This window comes from Gorilla gorilla, chromosome 12 (genome assembly GCF_029281585.2).
Source record: "Gorilla gorilla gorilla isolate KB3781 chromosome 12, NHGRI_mGorGor1-v2.1_pri, whole genome shotgun sequence".
In the NCBI taxonomy this organism is placed as follows: domain Eukaryota; kingdom Metazoa; phylum Chordata; class Mammalia; order Primates; family Hominidae; genus Gorilla; species Gorilla gorilla.
The window spans coordinates 74,978,920-74,992,397 of record NC_073236.2 but is presented as its reverse complement, the minus strand read 5'-3'; the positions used below and the strand labels follow the sequence as shown (position 1 = coordinate 74,992,397).

The 13,478-nt window shown below is 44.2% G+C and overlaps 1 long non-coding RNA gene across 1 annotated transcript; it reads left to right on the top strand.

The window, feature by feature from the left end:
• Nucleotides 1-8,143: 8,143 nt before the first annotated feature.
• LOC129531624 (uncharacterized) lies at nucleotides 8,144-10,443 on the top strand. Its single transcript, XR_010129802.1, has 2 exons — nucleotides 8,144-8,234; nucleotides 8,409-10,443. It is a non-coding gene; the product is annotated as an uncharacterized lncRNA (long non-coding RNA).
• The last annotated feature ends 3,035 nt before the right edge of the window (nucleotides 10,444-13,478 follow it).

Here is a 13,478-nt window from a genome sequence, read left to right as displayed (position 1 = left end):
GGTGATCCGCCAGCCTCTGCCTCCCAAAGTGCTGGGATTACAGGTTTGAGCCACCGTGCCTGGCCTAGAAGAAGCTTTAGTTCCATCTACTTAATGGCCAAGGCCTCAGAGAGACTCTCAGACTAGGAAAATGGCATGCTTAGTGAATCCTTGTTTCCTTACAGCCTGAAAGAGTTAACATGCAAACAGCACTTTATGAATACAAAGGATAGGCTGACATATTAGGGAAAATAGAGTGCCTTGTATGTTGCTGCCTCCTTCAGAACAATGTGAGGCTAAGAGAGCTCGTAGGCCTTAGCAGGTGTTGTTAGCACACACGGGGAGCCAGGAGAGCCCCTTGGCCTCAGGGCCATAGCTACATGCCCTCTGAGTTTTGTTAGGAAGGTCCTGCCCCTCCATTTTTTTTTTTTTTTTTTTGAGATGGAGTCTTGCTTTGTTGCTCAGGCTGTGTAGTGCAGTGGTGCAATTTCAGCTCACTGCAACCTCCGCCTCCCAGGTTCAAGCAATTCTCCTGCCTCAGCCTTCTAAGTAGCTAGGATTACAGACGCGTGCCACCACACCCAGCTAATTTTTTGTATTTTTAGTAGAGACGGGGTTTCGCCATGTTGGCCAGGCTGGTCTCAAACTCCTGACCTCAAGTAATCCACCCGCCTCGGCCTTCCAAAGTGCTGGGATTACAGGCATAAGCCACTGTGCCTGGCCCCTGCACCTCCTTTTGTTATGGCCCCCATGAGTACCCAACTCACCTCTCACCTCTGCTCCAACTTCTTGGCCAACACAACACACCAGAGAGAACTGGACCTTGGCTCATTCCTTTCCAGTGGCCAACCAGCCAAGAGAACACCTGCTTTTCATTCTCTTCAGGGAAGTGTGAACTTTTCCCTTGGGGCTGTAACCTGCACCTATGCTATAACCCCCTTCCCCTCCACCACCACACATCTTGTAGCCTAACTACAGAAGGTGCCCAAGAAACCCCCAAAGTTTGCTCTTCACAGTCTAGGGTCACCCCTCAGCTATTACCAAGCCAGGGAGTGAGACTCCATGGTGGACAATTTATCTCTATAATTTTGTTTTCCTTTGTCTACATTTGGTCGGCATAAACACTTCTGAAAAATGGGCTGCAGCTGATGCCTTTTAGTTTAGCTCCCTTTAATGGGAATTTATAAAATGACTCTTACTATGCGGAACACATGTTCTAAGTATTCAGTTACTTGATGGATTGAAACAGTGCTGAGAGATATAGAACACATGCTTAAAAATATTCCTAAAATGCCTAATTACCCTGTGGACCAATCAGATACATAACATACATTTTAATATACCATTTAATTGTTGTTTACCAGGAGACAGGAACCTTTCTTGTCTCTTGGGTTAAACTACAGATTTTTAGAAACTGTCTAAATACATATTTACTTGATTCATTCTGATCTCTTGGGTGAAGAATCCTTTTTCCAAAGAAGTGGCTTTACATGCAAAACAAGACAATTAAATGCTCTGAGGTGGTGGTTACTTATGAAAAGACAATGGCTTTATCTTTCGTGATCCAGGGATAAAAATCCCAAAGCTCAGCCAAGCCCCAGAGCCCTAAAAATAATCTACACTGGTAACTCTATATCACTGAAGCTCACCCCCCTCCGAACACCTGAATATTTTTTCATCATAACAATCTCTGATAAAAATGTTTAAATTGCATTATGTTGGCTTCTTTAAAAGAGGACAGTAAGGATTTATGACTGGATATTTCTACCTCCAGAACCCAGCAAGTCCAAGGGAGAACTCATCATCTCCCTATACGAAAATCCTGTTTCTCCTCCCCAATTCCCGATCTCAAGAAATAGTACTGTATCCACCCAGTACTGATGTAGGAAACCAAAGCACCCTTCTTGACTGTCTTCCCTCTCTCTCTTACCTTCACTCAATCAGAAATTATTTGGGCATGTTATTTAGCTCCTCTGCATCTCAGTTTCCTCATCTGTAAAATGAGGATTATAATAGTTCAGACTGGGCCTGGTGCAGTGGCTCATGCCTGTAATCCCCAGCACTTTGGGAAGCTGAGGTGGGAGGATTGCTTGAACCCAGGAGTTCGAGACCAGCCTGGCCAATGTAGCAAGACCTTGTCTTTATTATCTTTAAAATAATAATTTTAAAAAATAGTACAGACCTCATAAGGTTGTCATTGTAAGTTTTCAATGTCCAGTGCTTGTGATTGTGCCTAGCACATCATAAGTGTCATATATGGGTGTTCTTTCTCCTTCTCCCACCACATTAAACATCTCTAGAGTCTGTTTCCTTCTCCCCATTACCACTGCCAATGCCCTAAATCAAGCTACTGTTGAATTCCTCTCACCTGTTCCTCAAACTGGTTTCCAAGCATTCACTGTCTCTGACCTCACCCAACCCCTTTCCAATCCATTCTTTGCAAGGAAGAGCCATCTCCCACATTCAAATCTGAGCATATCTTTTCTATGCCTGAAAGCCTTCCATGGCTCTCCCCAAGTCCAGCTTCTAGAATGGCTTTCAAGGCCCTATGTGATCGGCCTCTGCTTCCCACTCCAGCCCTGTGTTCCGGAAGGTTATGGTTAATGGAAGTCTGACTTCAGCATGAAGCATCATGGATCCTGTCCCCCTTCCTAGTAATAAGGGAATCCTCCCAATGAGGTGGCTTCCAAAGAGTGAGGAAATCATGTTGCCTCCCCTAAGTCCTTCCTCTACCCAAAGACTGTTTTGGGTAGTTTTCTTGTCCTCTTAACACAACAGTACTCCCTGGGAGGGCCAATACTCTAAGCTTCTTTCCTACTTAGATTTGGTGGATAACCAGCTTCTCATGAGAGATGATGAAAAAGTTTGATTTATGGCCCGAGACAGAGGGCATGGGCTAGCAAGGTGGACCACAGCACCTAATCGAAAGTGACAAAACACAACTACATGGGAGAAACCTCAGTCTCATTGTGATGGGAGGGAAGTGGACCTGTTTCCTCCTAGGAGAGCAAGAGGATCAGGAGTCCTAAGATAATGTTTCTCAAATTGGAGTGTGCATGATACCCACCTGGAGGGCTTGTTCAAACATATTGTGGGGTCCCACCCCACAGATCCAGATTCAGTGGGTCTGGTGTGGAGTCTGAGAATCTGCACCTCTCACAAGTTCCCCGGTGATGCCAAGCTGCTGGTCCCAGGGTCCTACTGGGAGAACCACTGCTCAGGGGGACTGTCACGGGAAGCCTACAGTCCTGGGCAGAGGGAGCAGGATCTTCCTTGCTTCCCCCATCTCTAAGTCCAGGGCTGGGAGGGGAAATGTAATGCAGACATTGTTATTCACCACAATGCTTAGGGAGAGTTTGGTGTGTGTTTGGGAGGGATACTTTGATAAACCACTGGGATGGAGGGTGACCCCAACAGCTTGTTTCTGCTACCAAAAGTAGACACTAAATGGCTTACCTACAAGTAGAGAGATTCGTTCTGGTCTTAGGGGAAGGGGGAAAGGAAGGCGAATGAGGAGAACTAGTCAGATGACGAAAGGCAGTAGGCTTCAACATGGGCCCTTCCCAGTGGCACTTCCACTTTCAGAAAAGTTGACTACACTCACGAAATGCTTGGGGGAGAGGCCTGTTAGCAGGTGAAGGTCTGAGCTTTTCCCAAGTGTGTGGAAAGAGGCAGGAGCCACAGGACCCAGAGGTGGACAGAACTCAGAAAACATCAGCCCCAGCAACTCTTGGCAATCCTGCCCCAGACTTTGGGTTACTTAGGTGTGGAAATGAGTATTTAAGCCCAGCACACACAGGCTGCCAGGGTACAGGGAGCTACAGGGGATCTGCTGGCCTGTGGGAGGAGCAGAGGTCCAGGCAGGGCCTGCGGCCAGGTGGAGTGGCCTTTCCTTGCTCTGAGAGGCCCTGAGGGGTGAGCAGTTGAAGCAGGGAGGCCAGTGGGGTAGGTGCCCCCACTCTCCCGAAACCAAGGGCCTGGAGGCACACACCCTGCCGCCTGCCACTCATGGCATCACCACCAAGAGAGGGAGGCTACAGCGTGGGCAGAGCAAAGGGACATGGGGCACTGTGCAGCTGGAGCAGCAGGGTCAAGGCTGGCAGGGCAAGCAGGTCTAAGAGTTCACAGACTCACAGAGAACCACCTGAACCTCTGCCTGAGCTGCCTCCTGAGACTGTGCTGTGTCTTTGTGGCCAGTGTGTGGAAACCCCTTTGTTTTTCTTTGCACTTTCCTCCCTCGGGCTGCTGGGGCCTGCGGAAACTCCTGTTGCAACTAGGCCAGAGGGCGAAGACTGCAACTGGACTGACCAGGGAGACCAGCTTTGGGGAGGGCGTGGCGCACGAGCAGGGCTCACCAGAAGCAGCTGCACCAAGGAGAGATGGGCAGCTGAGGCCTTTATCCTGGCACCTGAGAGCATTCATTTGGTCCTGCCCCAAGGACAGCCTTTAGCCTCTGAAGGTCCAGGGTCAGACCCCCAGCTCCAAATAATCTGAAGAGAACTCCTGTCTACCACAGGAGCAACTGCCAGCATCTATGTCTGACATTGATGAGGGGGTCATCCACCCTCATATCCAAGTCCTTGTTCTTCCTGAGGGCAACTCGAGACTATGGGCTCAGGGTCTCACATTATAGCCACTTGACCTGCATGTGCACAACAGAAGTTTTTGATGGGAGGGATGGAGGCAAGGGGGCAAATAGGAGGGAGAGCACCACCTAGGAGGTGAGCACCTGCGGAGTGGGGGCAGGCAGAAAGGAGGATGCATCCCCTTGATGACATCTGTTTCCATGGTTACAGCCCCAGAAAAGGAGCAGAGTTCTCACTAGGCTCTGGCTACCTGCTCTAGGCCAAAGGGGAGACCCAAGACAAAAGGTTGACACAGGCCCCTGACCATCACAAAAACCTTCTATTTGCTACAGCAGCAGAGGGGAGCAGTGCCCACTCAGAGCCCCAGGGGAGGGTCTAAAGCCACCATTCATGACTAGATTTTCAAGCAGAAATGCCAGGCACGGTCAAGTTATCTGAGCAGGGGCTACAGATGTTTGGTCAAACCCTTTAGGGCTTCGGAGCACAAGTGTGGAGGCTGAGAGAAGATTAGGAAAGGAGTTGGGACTAGGGCAGGTACAACCTCTGGAATGGAATTGAAGGATCCTTCCCGGCACAAGCCAGCCAGGGCAGCTGGGGCCAAGTATTCTACAGGACAGTCAGCAGTCCAGTAGCCAGGGAGACCACAGCAGCTTCTGGGGAAGTCTAAGAGGTGGTGATGCAAACGTTGAGCTTACCTGGTGCAGTAGCTGATGCAGTCCCCAGTGGAGGGGCTGTATGACAAGGGCTTACAAGAATGTCTATGGCAGAGGCTGGGCGCGGTGGCTTATGCCTGTAATCCAAGCACTTTGGGAGGCCGAGGCGGGCAAATCACGAGGTCAGGAGATTGTGTCCATCCTGGCTAACGCAGTGAAACCCTGTCTCTACTAAAAATACAAAAAAATTAGCTGGGCGCGGTGGCGGGCGCCTGTAGTCCCAGCTACTCTACTCAGGAGGCTGAGGCAGGAAAATGGCATGAACCTGGGAGGCGGAGCTTGCAGTGAGCCGAGATCGCGCCACTGCACTCCAGCCTGGCTGACAGAACAAGACTCCGTCTCAAAAAAAAAAAAAAAAAAAAAAAAGGAATGTCTGTGGCAGAAACATAATCAACAGCAAAAGAAGCTAGCAAAAATTTAAGTCCTACCTGGATTGGTAGGACCAATCTGCGTTCAAATCCTAGCTCTGCAACTTATCAACTGAATGACCTTGGGCAAGTCACTTAAGCTCTCTGTGACTGTTTTGTCAACTTTAAGAGGTGACTATAATAGCACCTGCCTAATGAGATGGTTGAGAGGTGACACGAAATAAAAAAAATTACAGAGCTTGGTATATTGCCTGGCACAACTGAGCATGAAATTTGGTATTATCATTGACAAGCAACAATGTCTATGATATATTATTAAGTGAACAAATAAAATATACATGTATGGCATAACTCCATTTATGCAAACAGGCACCTCTATATTTTCCTCTGTCTGTATGTATTTATAAAGAGGATAATCAGGAAGGATCAAACTTCACAGTGGTTAATTCTGGGGAGTGGAATTGGGGAAGTGAGTGAAAGGGGATTTCTTTGTTCCACTAACAAGCATCTAGACTGGTATTTTGGGGGAATGAGGGTGAGGATGGTAAAAGATGTGGGGGTGAAAGGCACCCTTTCTGTCACAAGGGACTGTGACCTGCTCACAGAAACTTGCCAAGGCCTCAGTATGTACTTATTGGTCTGAGAACCTCATGTGTCCTCAGGTAACACTCATGGAGCTTTCTCACTGTGGGTGATGCAGTCTACCAGGCACCAACTACCTGGCTGCTTGCTTCCTCTGCATAGGGGCCCTCCATTCCATGGCAGGGCCGTGTGTGCCAGCAGGACATATCCCTGCCCCCAGGCTCCATACCAATCTAGAACCCAACTGGGAGAACCTGAAGAGCAGGAGACTGTCTTTGATACTCAGCTTTGGGTGAGGCTCACTGCAACGACCGGAGTTTCCTGATGTTGATTGCTGGGTACTGCAGTGGCCATTCTCTCCTTCTTCCTCTTGGTAATTGAGTACCCACAGTAGGCTAAATAACAACCCCCCAGAATATCACGTCCAAATCCCTGGAACCTGTCATGTTATCTCATTTGGAGAAAAGATTTTTGCAGATGTGGTTAAAAATCTCAAGATGGGGAGATTATCCTGGATATTTAGATGGGCCCTAAAAATGCATTCACACATGTCCTTATAAGACTAAAGTGGAGGGGCATTACACAGACAGAAGAGGAGAAGGCAGTGTGACCACAGAGGCAAGGACTGGAGTGATGTGGCCACAAAGTAAAGAATGCCAGCAGCACCCAGAATTTGAAAGAGACAAGGAAGGGATTCTCCCCTGGAGCTTCTGTTAAGGACTACAACCCTCATAACACTTTGGGTTTTGGCTGACACAGATTTTGGACTTCTGGCCTCCAGACCTCCAGAACTGTCAGAGGATAAATTTTTTTGTTCTTTTAAGTCACCAAGTTTTTAGTAATTCATTATAGCAGCCATGGGAAACTAATACAACCCTTATCCTTGGATTTTAGCTGGACACATGACCATATAGGTAGAGACTACATTTCCCAGCTTCCCTTATAACTGAGAGTAGCCATGTGGCTAGGTATGGCCAATGACTAGAAGGGATGTAACTTCAGCTTCCCGAGTTTCAAAATCATGTCTTTGTAAGTTGAGACTGCTGTGATAACACACCGCACCATAAACTGGGTGGCTTGTAAACAACATACATTTTTAATTTAATTTTTTTTCAACTTTTATTCTAGATTCAAGGGGTACCTGTGCGGGTTTGTTACATGGGTATATCACATGATGCTGAGATGTGGGGTAGATTCTGTCACCCAAGTAGTGAGCATAGAACCCAATAGGTAGTTTTTTAGCCCACGCCCCTCCCTCCTCTAGGAATTTGCACTGTCCATTGTTCCTATCTTTATTTCAATATGTACTCAGTGTTTAGCTCCCTCTTATAAATGAGAACATGTGATATTTGGTTTTCTGTTCCTGTGTTAATTTGCTTAGGATAATGACCTCCAGCTGCATCCATGTTGCTGCACAGGACATGATTTTGTTCTTTTTTTATGGCTGGGTAGTATTCCATGGTGTATATGTACCACATGTTTTTGATCCAGTCCACCATAGATGGGTACCTAGATTGGTTTCATGTCTTTGCTACTGTGAATAAGTAGCCTGTAGATGTGGTTAAGAATCTCAAGATGGGGAGATTATCCTGGATATTCAGATGGGCCCTAAAAATGCAATCACATATGTCCTTTTATAAGATAAAAGTGGAGGGGCATTACACAGACAGAAGAGAAGGCAGTGTGACCACAGAGTTTCTGCTTGCGGTGTCAAGCCAGCCAGTGACTATATAGGGCTTTTGCAGTAGAGATACAGTGTGAATAGTAGCTACAATGAACACACAAGTACATGTGTCTTTTTGGTAGAACAATTTATTTTCCTTGGAGTATATTTCCTCAGTAATAGGATTCCTAAGTTGAATGGTAGCCTTAACAACAGAATTTGTGTGTGTCTGTGGTTCTAGAAGCTGGGAAGTCCAAGATCAAGGCACCAGCAGATTCTGTGTCTCATTTGTCCTCACATGGTGGAAGGGGCAAAGGGTTTCTCTCTGGCCTCTTTTATAAGGGTATTAATCCCATGCACGAGGGTTCTACCCTGTGACCTAATCACCTCTCAAAGGCCCTGCTTCCTAATACTATCACCTTAGGGACTAAGATTTCAACATAAGAATGGGCATTGTGTGGAAGACATTCAGTCCATAGCATAAAGTTTCTTGCCCTCCATATTCTCTTTCCTACAGGTTGGAACTCCAATATGGTGCTGGTAGCCAGCTGTGACCAAGGAGAGGACAACCGGAGCAACAATCTTAGACACAAGGATGGAAGCTGTAAGGCAGGGGAGGAGTTCCAGGGTCCCTAGAGAACTTCATGGAGCTGAGGACGTCCTTCCTGTTTTGCAGTGTTGCATGAGAGAGGAATAACATTCTGTATTATTTGGCTGGGCGCAGTGGCTCACGCCTGTAATCCCACCACTTTGGGAGGCCAAGGTGGGCGGATCAACTGAGGTCAGGAGTTCAAGACTAGCCTGGCCAACATGGCAAAACCCGGTCTCTACTAAAAAATACAAAAATTAGCCAGGCGTGGTAGAGCATGCCTGTAATCCCAGCTACTCAGGAGGCTGAGGCAGGAGAATCACTTGAACCCTGGAGGCAGAGGTTGCAGTGAGCCGAGATAGTGCCACTGCACTCCAGCCTGGGTGACAGAATGAGACTCTCAAAAAAAAAAAAACCTGTATTAGTTAAGCCATGTCATATCGGATCTTTTTGTCACAGCAGCTAGTTTATGCTGTAGCTAAACCACTGCGCTTCTGTCTTGTTCAGATAATCTAGGTCTCCACCCACCCATAAATCCTCCCTACAGCCTGTGCCTGGGTCCTGGTATCCTGCTGACCTACAAATATCTTCCTGGATTCCTGAATATCACCACCTCCAGGATTATTGAGCCCCATGCTCTGTCTGTTGGGACACTTCCACTGCTCTGTGTGGAGCTGCCTTATGCAGACTGCTGGCACTACCAGAGTTTGCCTGTCACCACACCCTTCAGATTGTCAAGCTCTAGCTTCGCTGTCCCTTCAGCTGGCTTTGTTTCCCTGGAGTCTCCCCACTCCTGATAGAAAGTTGGCCTTGAGGCCCTAACTCTTTCTTGTCCATCCTGTCCTGCAGCAATTAAGTATGCCCCTCCTGGCTATGTCCTGAGTTATATAGGGAAAGGTTTGCCTGGCTCCTCACAGGAAGCATACCATGGAAGTACAAATCCCCACCCCCAATACCTTCCCTGGCTTACCCTGAAGCTGAGTAGAATTTCTGCTCGCAGTGTCAAACCAGCTGGTGACCATATAGGGCTTTTTCAATAGAGATACATTTCGTTGTTTGCTAGCTTACACTTATGTTTGTTTTCCTTCCTGCAACTTTACGGTGGACATCAGATACTGATGTTTGCCTGAGGATGTGTACTGCTTCAGGAACACAAATTTCACATTTGGAATGTGCACAAGTCTAACTTCAGGTTAACAATCACCTGTGCTCATAGTAAGAAATGCTTTTGATTAACACTGGGGTGTGGAACAAAACTCATCTGGTATCCTAGATTAGGCAGCTACTATTTATTTATGCAAAACAGTAAAGTCATTAGAGCCCCCATCCCTGGTAATTGTCTCAGAAATTGCATTCCCTGGCCTCACAATTCATTTTATACAAAGCAAGAAGTTATTTGGGTTAATAACCTTGAGTTTTAATGACTCAATCAATATTTTGGTTTCTGCAGGCTGCTTTGCTACTGTAAATTTTGAATACAGTGCTTGTGGGGTATATAAATATTTAGCTAGTCATTGAAGCATCAGTTAATGCAATAATTTAGTCTGTTCTTTAATTTAGAAAATACTGTTGGCAATGAACTGGTATGAGGTGTTTATTTCAGCTGCTCTCATAGACTGGGAAACCAAATTGCTGCTGTGCTGTATGGTTTATTACTTTGTCACATTGCAAATCCATACTGCAAGTATCTCTTTTAGATTAATCTCCTTCAAATAGATCTTGAATAACCTAGTCACTTGCCTCAGATGGTTTTATCCTGATTTTAAATTTACAACCATGCTTCTCTGTCTGTTTTAAGATTTGCAGTATTGTGTGTTTGTGTGTGCAGTAAATTTACACATGTACTAGGAATCACAACCAGGACTGATTACAGATTTCTTCCTTTTAGAATGTGATGACTTTGAAAAAGAAAAACCTATATATTCAGAGTTCAAATACCAAATATAGCTTTCAAATACCAAAATGGCCATGTGAAGCTTTCTTTCAACTGGTTATTTTGTCTGAATCAAAGCTTCCAAAAATGTGTTCCTCGGCATACATATTCCTGGGATGCTAAAAGGATTCTACTTTGTTTCTGTTTGGAAATTCAAATGAAAACAAAAAAGATTATACAATCCAGTTATTAGTCTCTTCACTAGCCACAGGGAATCTTGAGGTTGAAGGATTGTACATACTTAGTCCTTTATTTTTCAAGCTGAATTATTAGGAGGGATTGTCTTGGTCTGTTTTGTGCTGCTTGAACAGAATACCACATACTAGATAATTCATAATGAACAGAAATTCATTGGCTCACAGTTATGGGGGCTGGGAAGTCCAAGATAGAGGGGCCAGTGTCTTATGAGGGCCTTCTTGCTATGTCATCCCATGGCAGAAGGGCAAAGGAGGGTGGGGAACTTATCCTTGTATAAGGAATCCACTCCTGAGATAACAAAATTAATCCATTCATAAGGGCAATGTCCCCATGACCCAAACATCTTCCACTAGGCCCCACCTCCCAACACCACTGCATTGGGGATCAAGATTGCAACACTCAAGAACTTTGGGGGACATATTCAAATGATAGCAAAGCTTTAGCTCTTTAACAATGGCCTAGAAAATAACTACCAATGATTGCAAGTTTTTCTAATACGTGATTGGTTGGTGCCAGCTCTTGGTAGTAAAATTGAATCAATAGAATCAGCAAATAGTTCCAAAGGTTTTTACTGAAAAAAAAAAGCTCTGACTTTTTAAATCAGGGACTTTGAATATAAACTGAGTATTAGATTATATTAAGGAACTATTTTAATCTTGACGGATGTGATAAGGACACTTTATGTAAGAAGATCTCCCCATTGTTAGATGCATACTCTGTACAATAACATATGCTGTCTGAAATTTCATTGAAGATACTTCAGGAAAAAGAAGTGACTATAGATAAAACAAATAGGACAGAATAGTAATGGTTAGTGATGGCTGGTGAAACTCGGTGATGAGTCCAAAATGCTCTTATATTCCCCAGTTTTATTTACACTCAATTTTCATAATACCAAATAGAAAAGAGTTCTGTGGTCAAATAAGCTTTGAGAAACCCTGGTTTTAATAAAATTAATTTAGGCATTTTTTTTTTCACCATATGCCTTTTTAGGTATATGTAACTGTGTGTGTAAATCTTTTAATTTTTTCTTTGATTAAAAGAAAACTTTTTTTAAAGACTGATATTCTGCCAAATATGCTAACTAACTCTAGGAATGACTGCATTCTACCTAACAACAAGTTTGGATTGAATTGCCTGCACTGACCACTACTGGACTGCATGATCAAAACAGGTGGCTTATGCTTTTTTTTTCCCCATCTCTCTATTTCAGTCATAGGCAGCAGATCCCTGTGGATGAGCTTCAACTTCAGGGAGGTCAGCCACTTACTAGCTCTCTAATCCAGGCGAGTCATTAAACCTCTCTGCCCCTCAGTTCCTTCATCTGTAAAAAGGGATAACAATATTACCTACTTCACAGGATTACCATATAGAATAAATGAGATAACACCTGCAAAGCATTTCACATCCTTCTTGGAACACGGTAAGTCCTCAATAAAATGTGGAATTAAAGAATTAAACTCATTTTTTAAAGGCCAGCTTACATAATATGTGTAATGGAACTTTCTGAGTTTCCTCTACTCAGGATTAATTCCTTTATCTTCTGCATTCTGGCAGTTCTATACCTCTATATGTATGATTTAATTATAAATGTCTCAAGGATAGGGACCATGTCTTATTCATCTCAGTATCACTCCAGCATTCTAATACAGGCTATCAAGCCCCAGTGGATAAAAAAGAGGGTGGGGGGTCATCTTGGCAGATTCAGCTTCCTTTAATCCTTGAAAGACCCATACAATACCACTTACCTACCAATGCGCAACCACATCTAGCTGCAAGAGAGGCTAAGAAATGTAGTCTTTATTCTATACATTGAAGCAACACTCTATCTATCTATCTATCTATCTATCTATCTATCTATCTATCTATCTATCTATCTAAGATGAAGCCAAAGGATCAAGACTAGTTCTGTAAAGAGTACATTGCCTGCTTTCAGTGACTCTTTCTGCTTTTAATATACTGATTTCGGGATAAGAAAACAACAGCTTCCTGATATTATAAATATCGTTGAGCTTTTGTCATACTAGGAAATGTCTTTTGTATTGACACACTCAAATACTATTCAGAAAAAAAGCCTTCAAATCCAGAAAAGAAATAACATAAGTGCCTCTGTAGCAGTAACGTCCCCACTGAGGCACAGCAAGCTCAAACACTGAGCATTTTGACAGGAAAACACGCAGATATTTACTTTGGCAACAGCTAGATTTCACAGTTATTACTTCCCAGGTCTAAGCTATATAGTCATACGTCTTCCAAAAGAACACACAGACAGCAATATAAAACCCTGGCTTTAATCAAATTATACCTGTTTCTTCAGTGTGAGCAAAGCTCTCTGCCAATACATAAGCATCTTTTCATTTGGTTTGCCTGATGTGGCATATGAGTGAGAAATCAGGTTAATCTAGTAGTGAGGACATACCAATAACAGAGACCTGATCTCAATAAGCTTTTGGCAGGGAAAGCTTTATAGCATATCTGTTCCTTTCTAGTTGAGGTAGAAAGGAGTTCATACAATCAAGAGTGCAGAGCTCTTCAGTTCTCATGGGAATGGCTAACTGATTCGTGGTGCATAACAAAAAATCTGCAGATGACCTAAACCATCATACTGACTGTCAGATTACGTTTTCTTCTTTGATAATATTTTACCCAAATGACTAACAAGTATACACAATGACTACTTGTGTATTTTTCCTTTGTCTCACTTCCCTTATCACTTAGGACATTTCTTCTTATTGAAATTAATCAACAAATATTAATAGAGACATTTAATTAACAGTAATTGAAGCATTTGCTGTGCAATGTAAGAAAGACAAACTATATAAAGGCACTGCCCTCACTGAATTTAGTTTACAATTCAATTGATTTTG